Raw genomic sequence first — 17420 nt, 5'->3', positions numbered from 1 at the left:
TTTTTTTTTGCAAGAGATGGCTAAAATACCCTAAATATCTCTGTTGATGTAATATGTTTTGTTAATGTCTTAATGTTGTATAACTCAACAGAATATTAATAACTTCCAATACACAGTCATTCAAGACTCTTCCTTTAGCATCTTGGAATTGTGCAGTGGACATTTTCTGACATGAGTTATGTACATGCCTGTCTGAAAACTAATAAATATTGGCCATCATTTTGATATTTTTCCTCACCGTGATTTCATCAGAATAATTCTGTCATTCATTTTGTCAGAAATCTAGTTAAGATTGCCTTGCTTTGTGCTAAAATACTTCCAAATGAACTTTTGCTCATTTTGGCTCATATATAGATGAATGAAATTCATCATAGACATCGTAACTGTCCAGGTGTTCTAGCAGCTGCATTTGTCACCTAGGACTCATTCTCTAGGAAAGAAGCCAAACATTGCAAAACAGAAATAGACGCCGGTGTATAATTACAAAATACGTTTTTTGGATTGAGCTCAGATGTGTTCATTCAATGCCATTGCTGCAGAAACTCTATTCGATGTCTCTGGCATCAGCAAAATCTCCAGAAATACCACTTGTAAATTTTCTTTTTATCCAATATTCTATGCTACAAGGAGGGTGTGAACTACTGGAAGTGAATTCAGTGATTCCAGTGGAATTTATTTCCAACTGCAGAGATTAGGGCTATAGCTACTATCTGTCAAGACCCAAATCAGCAGTGGGCCTTGAACTGCTAACCTAATAGATGTAAAATAATGATTAATCCTGTGAGCTACCCCATGGCTCTGACCAAAGAGGGAGCTTCCTTCCTCCAGGATCTGGTCTGAAGGCACATGAGATAGCAGCCTTGCTGAAGCTAAGCAGGTCTTAGTCTGGCCAATTCTTGGATGAGAGACTTCCTGGGAGGCCCAGGTACACTGCCTTGAATTTTAGCATGGAGGAAAGGTATGAGAGACTTCAGGCTTGCTCATTCATTTGAGCAATTAGGAGATTAAATAATAGGCCTGTTCCTGTTCAGAAAATTTGGATTTGGATTTGATGTGATCTAGATTTGACAATATTGGATTTGGATTCTATGGGCTCTGGCAATATTGATATCAGATTGGATTTAGAGTTTGAATCCCAATTCCGACTTAAATTCAGATTTTCCCCCATTGTGGTCAATGGGGAAATGGGGGGGGATCACTAATGATCACTGGTTGGCCCTAAGGCCTTCAAACATACCACACATTTGGAGAAGGTGGTCAAGGGCCCACTGCAGTCAATTTGCAGAGGATTTGTCAATCTCCTGATTTTGGGTGATATTTTGAATTTTTTGTTTTTAAAATGACTTAAAATGGTGAAATCTGGTTTGTTTCAAGCCAGAACTTTACAGAAACCTCTGAAACCTAAGATCCCCTTTGGACCACCATTGCACCAGCATGTGGAGGAAACTGCCTTCCTAGTCCCACACACTATCCACTCAATTCAGCAGCTATATGACCTGATCCAACTACTAAAGCTTTGATTTGAATCCAAACTGACAGACCTCCAGTTTGGCCTGAATCGAAGCAGCTGTATCTGAATCAGGTGGATATGTTTGCAAATAGACTTGGCCGCTTGACCATCCTACCCCAGCCCCTATCCTGCCTGGACAGGAGGTACTTTTCTGTTTCCCAGAGCACAGCAAAAGAGTAGTGTCTTCTGCAGCTTCACTTCTAAAATGGAACCCATAAAGTATTTCCCCTTCAGTCTTGGGAAAGACACAGGATTTTCCACAAACTGTAGTGCCCCCCGAGGCAATGTCCAAAACCAAATGAGAACCCCTTAAACCTCAGAATCTGTGGACAGAATCTGTCCACCTGTATAAAGCAGGTCATGGTGAACAGCAAGGCGGAGAGGATTGCTGGTCTTGGGGTAGCAAGCATGACTTGTCCCCATAGGTAAGCAGAGTCTGCCCTGGTTGCATATGAATGAGAGACTTGATGTGTGAGCACTGCAAGATATTCCCCTCAGGGGATGGAGCCGCTCTGGGAAGAGCAGAAGGTTCAGAGTTCCCTCCCTGGCTTCTCCAAGATAGGGTTGAGAGAGATTCCTGCCTGCAACCTTGGAGAAGCCACTGCCAGTCTGTGTAGACAGTATTGAGCTAGATAGACCAATGGTCTGACTCAGTATATGGCAGTTTCCTATGTTCCTATGTTCCCAAGACAGCTGGGTGACGGCAGTTACACAGGACTGCTGCACCAGTGATTGATGGCTATGGAGCCTAATCAAGAGCCAGGAAATCCCCACCTGGTATCACTCAGCCTCATCTGCCACAGATGTGCTTGGTTTTGTCCCAAGGTAACCTTCTTCCCTCATGAAGAAGACCATCCAGCATCAATTGGCAATGCCATTGCTGCTGCAACTGGGCCTGGGTTTGGCAGCAGTGGCACTCCTAGAAGCCTGATGCTGGTGGTACCCCAGAAGGAACTTGGTCTTGAGTCCTCAGGATACAGCCCTCCTTGGGAAGAACCTAGCCCAGTTGCTGAATGGGGCTGAGAAGGGTGGAGATGAGCAGTGGAGGGCTCTCTGTCTCTGGATAGAGAGAGTGGCTGGTCATGGGCTCTTCCTCTGAGAACTTTCCTGGGTTCCAGTTGGGGGCTGTCCCTAACACAATCAAATTAGGGTCCCTTGAAATGCAGAAGCAGCTCCTGAATCAAATTGCAACTGCTTCACAAAGTCCTGTAATCCACTATACTAGGGGTTCTGAATGTTGGGTCCCCAGATGTTTTTGGACTTCATCTCCCATAATCCCCAGCCCCAGTGACCTTTGGTTGGGGATTATGGGAGCTGAAGTCCAATAACATCTGGGGACCCAACAGTGAGAATCCTTGAACTATACCATACCTACATCCAGTCATTTTAGACTAAAAGCATGTATACTAAAATCCCATACTCTTAAAAGCATAGAGTTGATGCACATGGACAAACAGACACATGGGGATTAATTGAATTTGGTCTCTATGGTGACTGTCTTATACTACAAGCCATTACTGTGTAGCAGCTCAGTTCAATTTTCTCCACACCTCTGCAAATTGCCAGGGACAAAAAGATTTTGTGGTAGCATGGATTTTAAAAAGAAGCCAAATCCATATGTGAATGGCTTCACAGAAATGAATCGATGCCTAGTAAAGGCATTTAAAACTGTCTGCAGGAATCTTTAATGGCTCGTCATCCTGCCCACCAATAGCCAGCTCAGATAAAAGATCCTTTTAGAAGATGCTCATACAGGGTCTTAAGAAAATCTCCAATAGGAGTATGGATTCAGTCTGGGCCAAATGCTAAAACACAATAGACAGCAGGATCCATTTCATTCTGTTCAGCATTTGTTCAAGCTGAATGCAATAGCCACCAAACAGCCCTGAGGAAACTGCAATCCATTTCAGTGCTTGGCTCTGCATAGTTGCCTTGGCATCAAGCCAACTGCAGCTAGGATGGAGGAAGGGGAAAGAGAGAGGGTAGAGGGAAAATTAATAAAAGGAACTCTCAAATCGTGAACATTTTAGTGGATTTATCCAAGAATATAAAATGTTCCTTGGAGAAAGCTCTTCCAATCATAGGCTGCCAAGTAAGGGAAATATAAATTCTCCGAGGGAGGGCAGGATGCCTCCATGTTTGAAGGAAGCAATTGTGAGACCTCTGCTTAAGAAGCCCGCCCTAAAGCCCTCAGTGATGGATAATTATAGACCAGTCTCCAACCTCCCTTGGGTGGGCAAGATAATTGAAAGGGTGGAGGCTGATCAACTCCAGGCAGTTTTGGAAGATACTGATTATCTAGATCCATTTCAAACTGGCTTTAGGGCTCTGGTAGCAAATGCAAGTGGATTCATTGTCATTGAAAATGAATCCACTCTCATTTGCTACCAGAGAATCTATTATTATTATTATTATTATTATTATTATTATTATTATTACATTTATATCCCGCTCTTCCTCCAAGGAGCCCAGAGTTCTACATACTTGAGTTTCTCTTTCACAAGAACCCTGTGAAGTAGGTTAGGCTGAGAGAGAAGTGACTGGCCCAGAGTCACCCAGCTAGTATCATGGCTGAATGGGGATTTGAACTCGGGTCTCCCCGGTCCTAGTCCAGCACTCTAACCACTATACCATGCTGTAATCGACACTCAGAATACCTCAGAAACAACAAACCCATTACCTCATGGGCTTGTGGGTATGGGGGTGGTTGGCACCCTATGTGCACTGTACCACCACTCACTCTGGGCCACCCCAGTGGCCCCCAAGTGGAGTTATGGGGCTGCTGTCTAGTACTGTGGTTTTGAGTAAATTCCATGCATTCTGGAGCTAGTGACTTCAGCTTTCTTTTCACCATACTCCTCATTTGGGAGAAGCAACCTCTTCTGAAATTCAACATTTTTGTGTTAGACTTCCTTGGTTATTCTCTCCCCGCATGTATGCTGAATTTGATTGCACTATGGTCACTGTTCCTTAAAGGGTCAATGACACTGACATCACTCACCAGGTCCTGGGTGCCACTCAGGCTTAAGTCCAAGGTCAACTTCTCTCTGCTTGGGGAGAGAGAGATACATTTATTTGGTCATTGACCAGCAAATCTCTCTGCTTGTTTCCAAGACCAACTGTTCTAGGGCACAAATTTGACCTCTTTGTCATTACCTGACTGTGAATTTACGCAGTTTATGTGTGAGTAATTGAGGTCACCCATTATTACTGCTCTGCCTTTCCTTGAAGCCTCCCTGATTTCCTCCTGCAACTCCCAGTCACTAGGAGTGGGGGGGCAGAAGAGGAGGCACGCAGCAACCATTGCCAGGTCCGGACAGACTTGGTGGTGGGTTGTCCAGAACTGTGTGCAGACCATCTCAGGGTCTTCCTCCACAGGCTCCTCCAACCACTGATCAATGCATTGCATAGCACTGGTGGGCCTGGTAGGCCAAGCTCCCACAAACCGGGCAAAGCACCAAGGCACACCTGCTTAAACCACTGGGCTGATTTAGTGGAAGGAACTGCTGCATTGGCATCACTGCCAGGGATGCCATGCTGCTAGATTGGGAAGAGGAAAGGATGAAGGATGAAGGGCCAGTTGCACTACTGCTGCTGGGTGTGGGCCACGCACGCTCATGGGGCATGCTGTCACCACCCTCCTGGTCCCTGGTCTGATGATCCTCCTCCTCTCTAGCTCTCTTTGGACCAAGAGGTCCCTCCACCTGGGCAAGTCATCCAAACAAATGACATTGCCCTTGATGGTTGGGTTGAAGAGACAAGCCGGGACCCAACACACCAACCAGCTTGTCAACAACCCCAGTCCAGCACATGACCCTCTGGCAAGGTCAGCAAGGTCTGGAGCTCACCCATCAGCTTTTCCAGGAGAATAGCCATGGGCAGGGCCTGGCTCAGAGGAGTGCTGTTGGCACACAGAGTCTTTGTTGCATACAAGAAAGGCCCCAGTGCCGACAACATCGCAGACATGAGCTTCCACTCTGAGTTGGAGAGGTCGCACACTCCCAAGTCCTTTTCCCATGCCAGGTCATCTAAGGCCACCTTCTGCTCCAACATGCAGTAGAACCAGAGGAAGGTGAAGTTGTTGTTGCTATTATTATTATTATTATTATTACATTTATATCCCGCTCTTCCTCCAAAGAGCCCAGAGCGATGTACTACGTACTTGAGTTTCTCTTTCACAACAACCCTGTGACGTAGATTAGGCTGAGAGAGAAGTGAATGGCCGAGAGTCACCCAGCTAGTTTCATGGCTGAATAGGGATTTGAACTTGGGTCTCCCCGGTCCTAGTCCAGCACTCTAACCACTATACCACACTGGGTAACTACATCCGTGGGGATGAGACAGTGAGGAAGGCCATGCTCACGCTGCTGCTCGCAGAGCAAGCACCTGGACATGTCTGTCACAATGAAGCCCTGAGTGAGGTGTGAAAACCCACCTATCCACTCCTCAGTTTGGTAGCTGAGTATGGCTGCCACCTCCTCCTTGGTGTGCTTGACATCCAAGGTTTCCACGTGCAAGACAGCCCACCTGAGTTGAAATGCGGTGTGGAACATGCTAGAGCCAGAGGCAGCACCGGAGGTGCCCTCACTCTCCAGGCCCCACCAGTGAGCAGTTAGGGCCAGGAAAGCAGCATGCATTTCACTCACACTGTTCCAGAGATTGTGGTGAAATACACTGGTGTCAGCAGGCACTGCATGCAGCATGGCTGACACAAGCTCCCTGCATCTCATGTATAGGGAGGGGACCATGGTCCAGATGAATCTGGTCCTTGTGGGGATCTTGTAATTGGGTACGAGTGTCTGGATAATCCAGCGGAAGCTGAGTTTCTCGAACACTTGAAAAGGTTGATCGTCAGAGGCTATCATCTCCCCTGTGAGGAGACGTGGGTCCACATGACCAAGGCACTTCTTGCCCAAAGACTGTGTCGAACGCTTGACCAGCAGCATGCACTGATTCAAGGAAACCTTTGCACAGCCCTGGTCAGTGCTAATCACAGGCACACTAAGCACGCTAGCACTGTCAGTGGAGTCAAGGAGATCCAGGTGACACCATCGCATGTGTAGCCACATGGAGTTCCTCCCCAGATGCTTAGCATCCTTGCCCTGACTGACCTGTGCCCTGCAGTAAACACAGCAAGCAGCAGTTGAGTCATCTTGAGGGATTTCAAAAGGATGCCAAACGACACTGCTCTGGGTGGCCTCGGATGTCTTGGATGCCTTTTTTGGCTTCTTTGGTGATGACGGCTCGGGGGTGGGTGGGTGCTGGTGGTCACCTGCCACTGTCACCCACCACCCTTCCACCCTGAACAGAAGAAGAAGAGCCTGACTTTGGCTGAGGGGGTGCTTCCACCTTAGCAACAGACCCTTCCTCCTCAGAGCCAGACTGGGAGGACCCAGAACTGGACTCCACCACAACCTGCACATCATCAGGGGGTCCCCATTGAGTGGCAAGAGGAACGTTGGGGGGGGGGTGCAAGACGGAGGGGAAATCTGGCTGCACTGCCAGCCATCAAGGCCTTGCCCTCCACCCCCATCATGGAAGCAGCTTCCCTGGCAGGAGAGCCCACTGCACTGCCAGGCTCCTCTCAGGTCAGCAGCTCTGGCAGTGCAGCCGTCAGTGGACCAGCTGGCTCAGTGTCAGCAGGCTCCTCTGGATCGGAGAGCCTTTGCGCCACCACGTTACCTGGGCCAAAGAACTCAGCTATGAGGATCTGTGGGACCCCATGCTGGTGTCTTCTCTGCCCTCCACCCTGGCCTCCCACATCATCTTGGGGACCCCTCCGGCCTCTGCCTGCCACCCTGCTGCAAGCCTTGCTCACCACATGGCGCTCAGACATGACCCCTGTGGGTGTGGGCTTTAAAAAAAGATTAAGAATTTTTTTAAAAAATAATAATTGGGGGGACCTAAAAAAGCCCTGTCAAAACCCCCCCCCTAAGTTAAACCTACCCAACTACCTACCCACCCACTCCACCCACAACAACACAATACAATACAAAGAAATATAATGGGGGGCATCTAAGGGGAACCTGTGAATACAAGGAACATCCGGTAAAAACAAGAGAACCTCTTAAAAATGCTAATATTCAGTTTGAGTGAGTTAGGTAATAATTTCCATTGGATGCATAACTGTTCTTCAGATCTACCGTGTATTGCTTTATGATAGGTTTATACTTTTCAACATGAAACTTTTCATAATTAGGCTTATTGTGCATAATAATATGCAGGCAATAGATAACAATGTTTTGCATCTACTTTGCAAATATAGCATACCTTCTTTTACAGCTAAGTATTCCAAATGTATAATGTAACACCAGCAGGTGGGAAGATACAAATATTACAGCTGTGCATTGAACTGTAATAATAATTGATTCTGATGTAGTGTAGTCATATTGGGGTGTTTTTCACTGGATAAAATTCCAATGAAAACTGTCCCTGATATTGAACCTATTGGAGGATCGGGGAGGAGGGCTTATTTTTACTAAAAAAGATCCAGCATTTCCTAAAGAAAGCAGCTGAGCAGCCATTCAAATTGCAATTTTTAAATTATTATTTATTTTATTTATTACATTTCTATACTGCCCCAGCCAAAGGCTCTGGATGGTGCACAACAGGCAAAATACAAGAACACAACTATTTAAAACAAACAGATTAACACAATATAAAAACAAATTTAAAACTGTTCAGAACCAATTAAAAATACTTAAGAACAATTTATAAACCTTGGAAGGCCAGGCCAAACAAGTTAGGGCTCTCTTGAAGGCCAACAATGAGCCCAAACTACGGATATCTGCCAGGAGTGCATTCCAAAGGGCAGGGGCAGCTACAGAGAAGGCCCGGTTCCAAGTTGCCACCAGACGTACCGGTGGTAACTGGAGATGGACCTCTCTAGCTAACCTCAACGTTTCTTCATCTTCTCAGCCTAGATTTCACCAGGGCAGGAAGCACCATCATTACATTGCATCCTTTTCCTGGTGTATTGCTGGGGGTGGCAGGAAATGGACACTCCCTATAACTATAGGATTTGAACATTTCCCCCAGTAATGCATCAGGAAAAGATTGGAAGATAATGATGTCGCTTCCTGCCCTGGTGCATTCTAGGTTGAGCAGGTGGAAGGAAAGGTTGCAAACCATTTGCTGTTGCTTCCTTTCAGGGAATGCCTCATCTTCAGTAAAGGTAAGCCCCCACATCCCCCTGCGCAATGTATCATACCATACTGATGCGCATGATATCTGGTGCACAGTTCAATCATTACTGGGATAGGGTCAATATCAATCCCAATAAGGAGTTCTAACAAATATCTACAGAAATAAAGGGTCACGTTTTCTACACTCCGGTGTGTAGTTTTTGCATTCAGCCGATAGATCCGATACATTCTGCAAATAACTTCTGCATTTTCATAACACCAGGAATTGACTCCCTGTTAGGAATTAGCTTCAGCATAAACAGCTTTCTTTATTCTTGGCATATGTCATCTGTTAAAGACACTATGATATTGTGCAAGTTAAAGCTGGGGGCGGGATTTAGTTGGGGATTTTCTTTGCAACGTATAGTTATAATGCCACAGAGTGGAGGGTTTTTATTTTTAAAAAAATTAATGTTAGCATGACATGCATGTTCCTCCTCATATGGCTTTAGTGATCAAATAAATCTTGTTGTGCTCTAATGCTCAAACTATTACACTGGAGAAAAGCATGTAAAATCAGCCAAGCAAATAATCTTGAATCTCTAATGAGAGGTTTTGATTTCCAGCCCCCAAGGTCTTTGAGGAAATGTTACATCATTTTGTGGTTTGGAGCTTCAGAAGGAAAGCACTCAGAATGGAACAAACCTATCATATGTTCTTCAGCCACAAGTATCATTCTATAAACTTTTAAATATTTAACATGGAGGTTGGTATGGCGTATTTAAGGAGAGTTAATGCATTCGGGAAGGGAAGCTGTGTAATTCTGCTGTAGCAAAAACAAAGGGTCTAGTGGCACCCCAAAGGCTATAAAATTGAATTGTTATTTCTGGGAGGAGAACTGGTCTTGTGGTAGCAAGCATGAATTGTCCCCTTTGTTAAGTAGGGTCCACCTGGTTTGCATTTGAATGGGAGGCTACATGTGTGAGCAGTGTAAATTATTCCCCTCGGGGTGGGGCCACTTTGGGAAAAGCATCTGCATGCTTGCATGCAGAAGGTTCCAAGTTCCCTCTCTGGGATCTCCAAGATAGGACTGAGAGAAACTCCTGCCTGGAACCTTGGAGAAGCTGCTACCGCCAAGCTGTGTAGACAATACTGTCTGTGAAGACAATACTGAGCTAGATGGACCAATGGGTCTGTCTCGGTATAAGACAGCTTCCTATTAGGAATGTGCAAATTGATTTGTAATCGAATAAATTTGAGTCAAATCTGGCTGATTCGAACAATTAAAAATTCAAATCAAATCAGTCCTAAAAGGGGTGATTTGATTCAAAGTTGAATCGAATCAGCCCGATTTGGATCAAATCGATTCAATCTGTACTGTATGGTGGAGGGGAGCGGAAGGGGAAGAGAGCCTCCTTTCAGCCTTTTTTTTTTTAAAAAAAGAGGTGCGGAAGTGCTGGGAAATTGCCTTTACTATGTAGAGCCCACAGTGGGGAGGGGGGAGGCAACCCAACCCACCACTCCCCTGAGGCCCACAAGCCGCTGCATGTGTGGAGGCCATTTAAGGGGCTAGCCTGGTGTTTTTTTGCTAGAACACTGGTGTTTTTAATTGCCTCCCTGCGAATGCACAGAAGCCATTTCTAGGGTTAGCCCAGTGTGAGCAGCTGGCCTGGCAGGCCACAGGGAGGAATGGCAGATTGGGTTGCCACATCCAGACTGCTGCCACATCCGCAGTTACCACTCCCAGGAGTGGTTCAAAGGCGCTTGCACACATTTGTAAAGGCAGCTGGCGACAGGCTGCAGGGGGATGGCGCGTAGGGCTCCCTCTCCCCCTCCCTGCTGCAGGCTTTGCACAGTAAACATAATTTCTTTTTTAGATGGGCTCAAAAGGCTCAAAAGCACTGTGTGACAGCATCATGTGCAATAGATGTGTGTCCCTTCTCCCAAGGACCACTCTCTCATGAGAGTGACAGGCCATAGAAACATGCATGCAGGCCAGAGGGATGTTTCTGCCCAGCCTGACTTCTAGATCCATGCAAGCCCTGGGGAAGGGTACCCAGCAACACCGTTCCCTGTCCCAGTGAATGCCACGAAGAAGCAGTCCAACATAGGGACATAGGAGCTGCCATTTACCGAGTCAGACCATTGATCCATCTAGCTCAGTATTGTCTCCACAGACTGGCAGTGGCTTCTCCAAGGTTGCAGGTGGGAATCTCTCTCAGCCCTATCTTGGAGAAGCCAGGGAGGGAACTTGAAACCTAGATGCTCTTCCCAGAGCGGCGGCTCCATCCCCTATGGGGAATATCTTACAATGTTCTCATTTCTAGTCTCCCATTCATATGCAAGCCCCTGCTTAGCAAAGGGGACAAGTCATGCTTCCTACCACAAGACCAGCCACCCACAAGACCAAAGCAGCCTTGGCAGGGATTCCTTGGCAGGGATTGCTGTAAGCAGCAGGTGCCCTGCCATGGGATGCCCTGCAGTGGCGGATCTACATATGCCAAAATGCCAGTCACAGCCCAGCAAGTTTGAATGTGGACTAGGAGCCATCCCCATTGTTTCCAGACTCTGCCCACCGGGACACATGAAACAGGCCAGACTCTTTTTGTGAGTCTGGAAGCGTTGCATGGCGATGGGATGGCATGAAGTGTGAGTTCTATTATTAACCAGAGATACTGGAAGCCCCACATCAGCAGGACACCCTATAGTTGGATGGGCTATCTGATGAGAGTTCATGGAGCCTCTGGTCCTCCGCAATGGACTGGCCATCTGCCCCTGGCATCTCCAATATAGGGCTGAGAGAGACTGCTGCCTGTAACCTTGGAGAAGCCACTGCTAGTCTGTGTAAACAATACTAAGCTAGATGGACCAATGGTCTTACTTGGTATAAGGCAGCTTCCTATGTTCCTATAGTCCTAATATCCGGCTAGGAAGCCAACACAGGGGCAAGAGTGTGTTTGGTCCTCCTGGACTACTTGGCCTGGGTCTACCATTCCAAGAGCATCCATTGTCACAGTGGACCAAACCCCAGGATCCTTTGGCTGCCCTAATATACATGTTCCCTCCTGGAGAGTCATCATGACCCCTTCCAGGAGTAACAGAAAATTAGAGCCCCTCTGCATCCCCTTATACCAGTAGTTGTGCTTGTGCGAGACTTTATGGCTGTGGGACCCTTGCAATGGCAGTGGTGCAAGTGGTGGAACAGGTTTAAATGCCCTTTCCTTGCCAAGGGCAGCCAATCAATGCTGAAAAGGCATGATCAGTGATCACACTGGGCACGCCCCCTCAAAGATAGTGACCAATGGTTGCCACTCTACCAATGTCCTGATGCCTTGCCCACAGTCTTTCAATGTGAGCCCTATGGAGCTTGTTGGCGTGTGGCTTCAGCGGAGCAGGAAGAGGGAGGGACCCTTCTTCCCACAAGCCAGAGTCTGCAAGACCATGGCCCTCGAGTACACAATAATGCAGGTTGGAGACTCCTGGGATGGAAATATCTACTGTGCAAGCTGTTTCTTTTGAAAGACCCTCCGAGAGAGCAAGAGCGAGAGAAAACTACTTTGTATTTTTGCGTTTGTTTTTGTATTTTCTTTTGGTCTTTGTCTTTTTGTTCTTGCTACTGTCCTGTGAAACCGAAAACCTCTAATGAAGTGATGCGCCTTGACATCATGTCAATGTTGGAGCTTTGACTTTTGATAACTAAAGAGATATTAGAGGAATAACAAATACCACTTCTTTTTCTTTTTCTTTTTCTGAACAATCCTTGGATTAGCCTAGGCTAATATCATAGGAAGTCATTTTGCTGGAAGAGCAAATGCCTAAGTCGAGATAAAACATACGTTTTTTTGCGGGAACAGATATCTCCACATAAAAAGTGCCATATCTGTTAAAGCACCATTTCCTGCCTGGGTGTCAGGGATTGAAGTTTTCCCATTCATAGGAATGCTATGAAGTTTTCCCATTCATAGGAATGCTAATAGGCATAGGAAGCAAAACGTGCCATGCAACCTGGCTGAAATGGCTGTTTCTCAGCATGTTTTGGAGAATCTAGGCCATAAGAATGAGGCCTAGAAAGCCTCTCCTGTATCCAGTGATCCCTTCCACTTGTTCTCCACTGTGTACAAAAGTATGTTTGATCAGGAATGGAGGGGGGATTGTGGGGGAGGCCAAAAGCAAGCTCCCTGTGGATTCCCCCATCCCCCCGGTTTTCTCAGAAAAAGCTTTAAAACAAAAAACAAAAAAAACCCACCTGAAGCTTTTTCTGATAATTATCCAAGAAAGCTAGGAAAAAACCTAAATGAACTATGGAGGGAGTCATGGGAGAGCTCATCCATCATAACTTATTGCTAGCAAACTACTCATCATTGTGAGGAGCAGAGTGGGTTATCTACATACAGAACACAGTGTAAGCACCATGAGGGCCCTTTTATTGTAGGCTTTGTTCCCCCATTTTGGGGACCAGGGACAGGTAGGCCTATATCACAGGAAGAATTGTGAAAATTATATGCACCTGGCACATTGATGTATGGTATGGTCAAGTGTTCTTTAGCCCACATCTCTTCCATTCCATCCCAGAAGCCAAGGCAAAAGGAAAGAAAACTGCGTTAATGGGGCCATCACACCTTTGGTGCTCATGCAAGGTATCATTATATGGTACCTTGTTCTTGCTTCAATAACCTTAGCTGTTGATGCTGAAATAACACGTATCTCCACAGTGTTGTTTCTGGAATTACTTTCAACAAGAAGCACATGTGAAAAGTGTATAATAGAACTGAAAATCCACATGAATTCTATACAAGTGATAGATTCAGATTACCCTGCTAACTGAGCAAAGTGGTACAATTTAAAGTGGTGATTCTCTTATATTTAGCAGGGAAAGCAACTGGTCCTATTCAATCGATAGCATTCCTCCAGTGGTGGTTGCTGGAGTTTACCTTGTTTCTTTTTTGATTGTGAGTCTTTTGGGGACAGGGAGCCATCTTATTTATTATTTATTTTTCAGGTAAACCACTTTGAGAACTTTTGTGGATGAGAAATTTAGGGTGACAAGTCTGAGGATGGCATCACAATTAATATTTGTGGTTAATATTTTTGATTGGTTATCTGGCTCAGTGTGCATTGTCCCTGGATGGTTAGATGGAATGAGTTTTGGGAATGTGTTTCATTGATCTGAACACAGTAATAGGGGTGTACAATTCGGATTTTTGGTGTTTCAATTCGGAACCGAACCGAAACAACCCTGTTCTGTTTTGTATCCGAATATTGCCCATCCGAATCACCCCTGATTCGATTCGGATCTGAATTAATCCGAATCTGAATCTGAATAGATTTGGATTTAAAAAACGGGACCTGGGGCCAAAATAGTGGGGTGGGGTGGTAGTGCCCAATGGGTGGAGGCTACCACCCAAATTGCAGAGGGATTGGGCAAAGGGCTGATTTTTGGTGAATTTTTGAAGTTTACGCGTCTTTAAGATTTTTCCCCATTAGGTCTAATGGAGGATGTATTGCTTCACGTCAGGGGGAAAGGGGTGGCTTAGAGCAGTGTGGGGTTGGTGGTAGTGCTGGGTAGGGGCAAGGAAGCTACCTGCATTTTTTCATAGGATTTGGGCAGAGGGCTGATTTTTGGTTAATTGTTGAAGTTTACGCGTCTTTAAGGTTTTTCTTCATAAGGTGGTATAATGGAGCTTTCAGCAGCCCCATAAGTGGTGTAGTGCACATAGGGTGCCAACCACCCCCATGGGTTCTAATCCATGGGGTACAGGGTTCTGTTGTTTCTGAGGTATTCTGAGTGTAGATTCTATGATAGCAAATGAGATTTTCAATGAGACACCATGAATCCATTCTAATTTGCTATCATAGAATCCACACTCAGAATACCTCAGAAACAACAGACTTCCTCCTTTGCAAGAAGGAAAGCCACAGCAGCCAATCAGAGAAAGAGAGAAGGAGGAACTTCCTACCCTCAACTCCAGTTTTACACAGTGGCAGCCTTTGGATGACATGGTGGCGCTTTCTGACCTGAGGTTTTGGCAGTGAAACTCAAGTGGAACCAAAAGTTCCAATTCAGGTTTGGGGTCAAAAACCTTGGGTTGCTTTTGTGATAGAACTGAGGGTTCCCGAATTTGGATGACCACAAACCTGAACCTCTGGTATGATTGCCCTCCTGTTTCATCTGAAGGTGGCCAGTATCTGCTTTGCATGCAATATGTCCCAGATTCAGTCCACGGCCTAGAAAAGGTAGGGCTGAGAGAGATTCCTGCATGCAACCCTGGAGAGCCACTGCAAGTCTGGGTAGACAATACTGAGCTAGATGGACCAATGGTCCAACCCAGTATAAGACAGCTTCCTTTGTTTCTATACAGACATAAAGCAAAATTTGAGGCAGATTTGGAGATTCCTGCCCAGGCAAAATATTTGAGGGGAGCTCAAGAGTTAAAGTAAGGTTCCTGGAAATTTCTCAGAGGATTTTATATGTCCCTTGATTATCACCTAGAGAAAACTTCCAAGAATTTTTGAGGGAAATAAATTGTTTTGATGAGAGGAACAAAAAATTCTCAGGAATAATAGGAATAATTATAAATATATTCATAAATATGAATATATGTATATATTCTAGAATATATAAATATTCTATGGTTTGATTTTTGGCTGGCTGGAGTGCTTGGTTACTAATGGAAACATAGTGGGTGTAACAGAAACAAGGTGGAATGGTGAGAACCAGCGGGAGACTGTTATTCCTGGATATAAACTCTACAGAAGGGAGAATGAGAGGAGTAGCACTGTATATTAAAGAAGAGATCTATTCCAACAAGCTAGAAAACTGAGGTGGACCATAGTCCTCCACAGAGAACTGAAAGGAAATATGTTATTAGGGACATGCTATTGTCCTCCAGATCAAAATGATAAGAGTGACCTGGGCGCTTTCCAGACTAGCTGCTGGAACAGCAGCAAAATGCCTCCATTCTGGCAAGTCACATTTGTAATGTAAACAGCAGGGGGAGCAGTCTCGCAGCTACTAACAACCCCAAAAACCAGCAACTTTTTCACACCGGATATATAACGTCCTTGATCTATATCACAGCGATTAAATTTGCAACAAGGCATTGAAAAGGTGAACAGCAGCCTACTGTCCGCATAGGGACTGTTGTGTCACGATGCAGGAAGTGTGGAAGCACACTTCCGAGATATGTCCTGACCCTGTTGCAAGGTCTAGTCTGGAAAGCGCCCTGGAGTTGGAAAAGCAAATAAGAGAGGAATCAACGAGAGACAGGGCAGTAATAATAGGTGACTACCCACACATAGACTGGGTAAATTCACATTCAAGTATTGAAATGAGACCAAATTTCTAGATATGCTAAATGACTGTGAGTTAGAACAGTTAGTCTCAGAACCAACCAGGGAGATGGCAACCGTGGACTTAATCATGAGTAGTTCCCAGGACCTGGTGTGAGATGTTACAGTTGTAGAACCATTGAGGAGCAGTGACCATAGTGTGATCCAATTCAGCATATACGTGAGTGGATAACTGTCAAGGAAGTCTAACACAGATGCATTGGACTTCAGAAGAGGAAACTTCTCAAAAATGAGGGGACTGGTAAAAGAAAGTTGAAAAGGAAAGTGAGGAGGGTCAAATCACTCCAGAAAACATGGGACTTATTTAAAACCACAATACCCAAAGCTCAGTTGGAATATGTACCAAGAAGGAGGAAAGATACCACCAAGTTCAGGAGTACGCCAGCATGGCTAACAAGTAGAGTCAGGGAAGCTATAAAAGGGAAGAAGACTTCCTTCAGAAAATGGAAGTCCTGCCCAAATGAAGAGAACAGAAAGGAACATAAACTCTGACAAAATAAATGCAAGAAGACAATAAGGGAAGCAAAAGAGAGAGTTTGAGAAGCATAGAGATAGAGGCGTCAAGGGGAATAACAAAAACTTCTTTGAATATATATGAGATAGACAACCTGCCAGGGAGGCTCTTGGACTCTTAGATGATGAGGGTATGAAAGGGATTATTGAGGATAAGGAGATTACAGAGAAGCTGAATGAGTTCTTTGCATCTGCCTTCATAGTGGAGGATACTGACCCTCTCCAGAACTGAGCTCCTCAGGTTTAGAGGCTGAAGAACTGGGCCAATTTGAGACGATAAGGGAACGGGAAGATGTCTTGAAAAACTAAAAATTAACAAATTGCCAGGGCCAGATGGCATCCACCCAAGAGTTTGGAAGGAACTCAAATGAGAAACTGTTGATCTCATTGCAAAAATGGTGGGAAATGATGGAAAGACAAAATTGTTAAACATATATAAGAAAAGACCTTGCTGAAAGAGAACCAGCATGGCTTCTGCAAGGACTAGTCTTGCCTCACTAACCTTTTGCAGTTCTTTGAGAGTTTCAACAGGCATGTGGATAAAGGTGATCTGGTTGACATAATATTCTTGGACTTCCAAAAAGCTTTTGACAAAGTTCCCCATCAAAGGCTCTTGAATAAACTTAGCAGTCATGGGATAAGCAGACAGGTTCATGTGTGGATCTGTAACTGGATGAAGGAGAGGAAACAGAGGGTAGGAATCAATGGACAATTTTCACAATAGAGGGAAGTAAGAAGTAGGGTCCCCCAGGGATCGGTACTGGGACCAGAACTCTTTAACTTGTTCATAAATGATCTGCAAGTTGGGATAAGCAGTGAAGTGGACAAATTTGCAGATGACACTAAACTATTTAGGGTAGTGAAATCCACAAAAAGATTGTGAGGAGCTCCAAAAAAGATCTCTCCAAACTGGGGGAGTAGGT

The sequence above is a fragment of the Hemicordylus capensis genome, chromosome 4 (genome assembly GCF_027244095.1).
Source record: "Hemicordylus capensis ecotype Gifberg chromosome 4, rHemCap1.1.pri, whole genome shotgun sequence".
NCBI classification, from domain to species: domain Eukaryota; kingdom Metazoa; phylum Chordata; class Lepidosauria; order Squamata; family Cordylidae; genus Hemicordylus; species Hemicordylus capensis.
The sequence above is the reverse complement of the archived record's forward strand: the minus strand, read 5'-3'. Positions refer to the sequence as shown.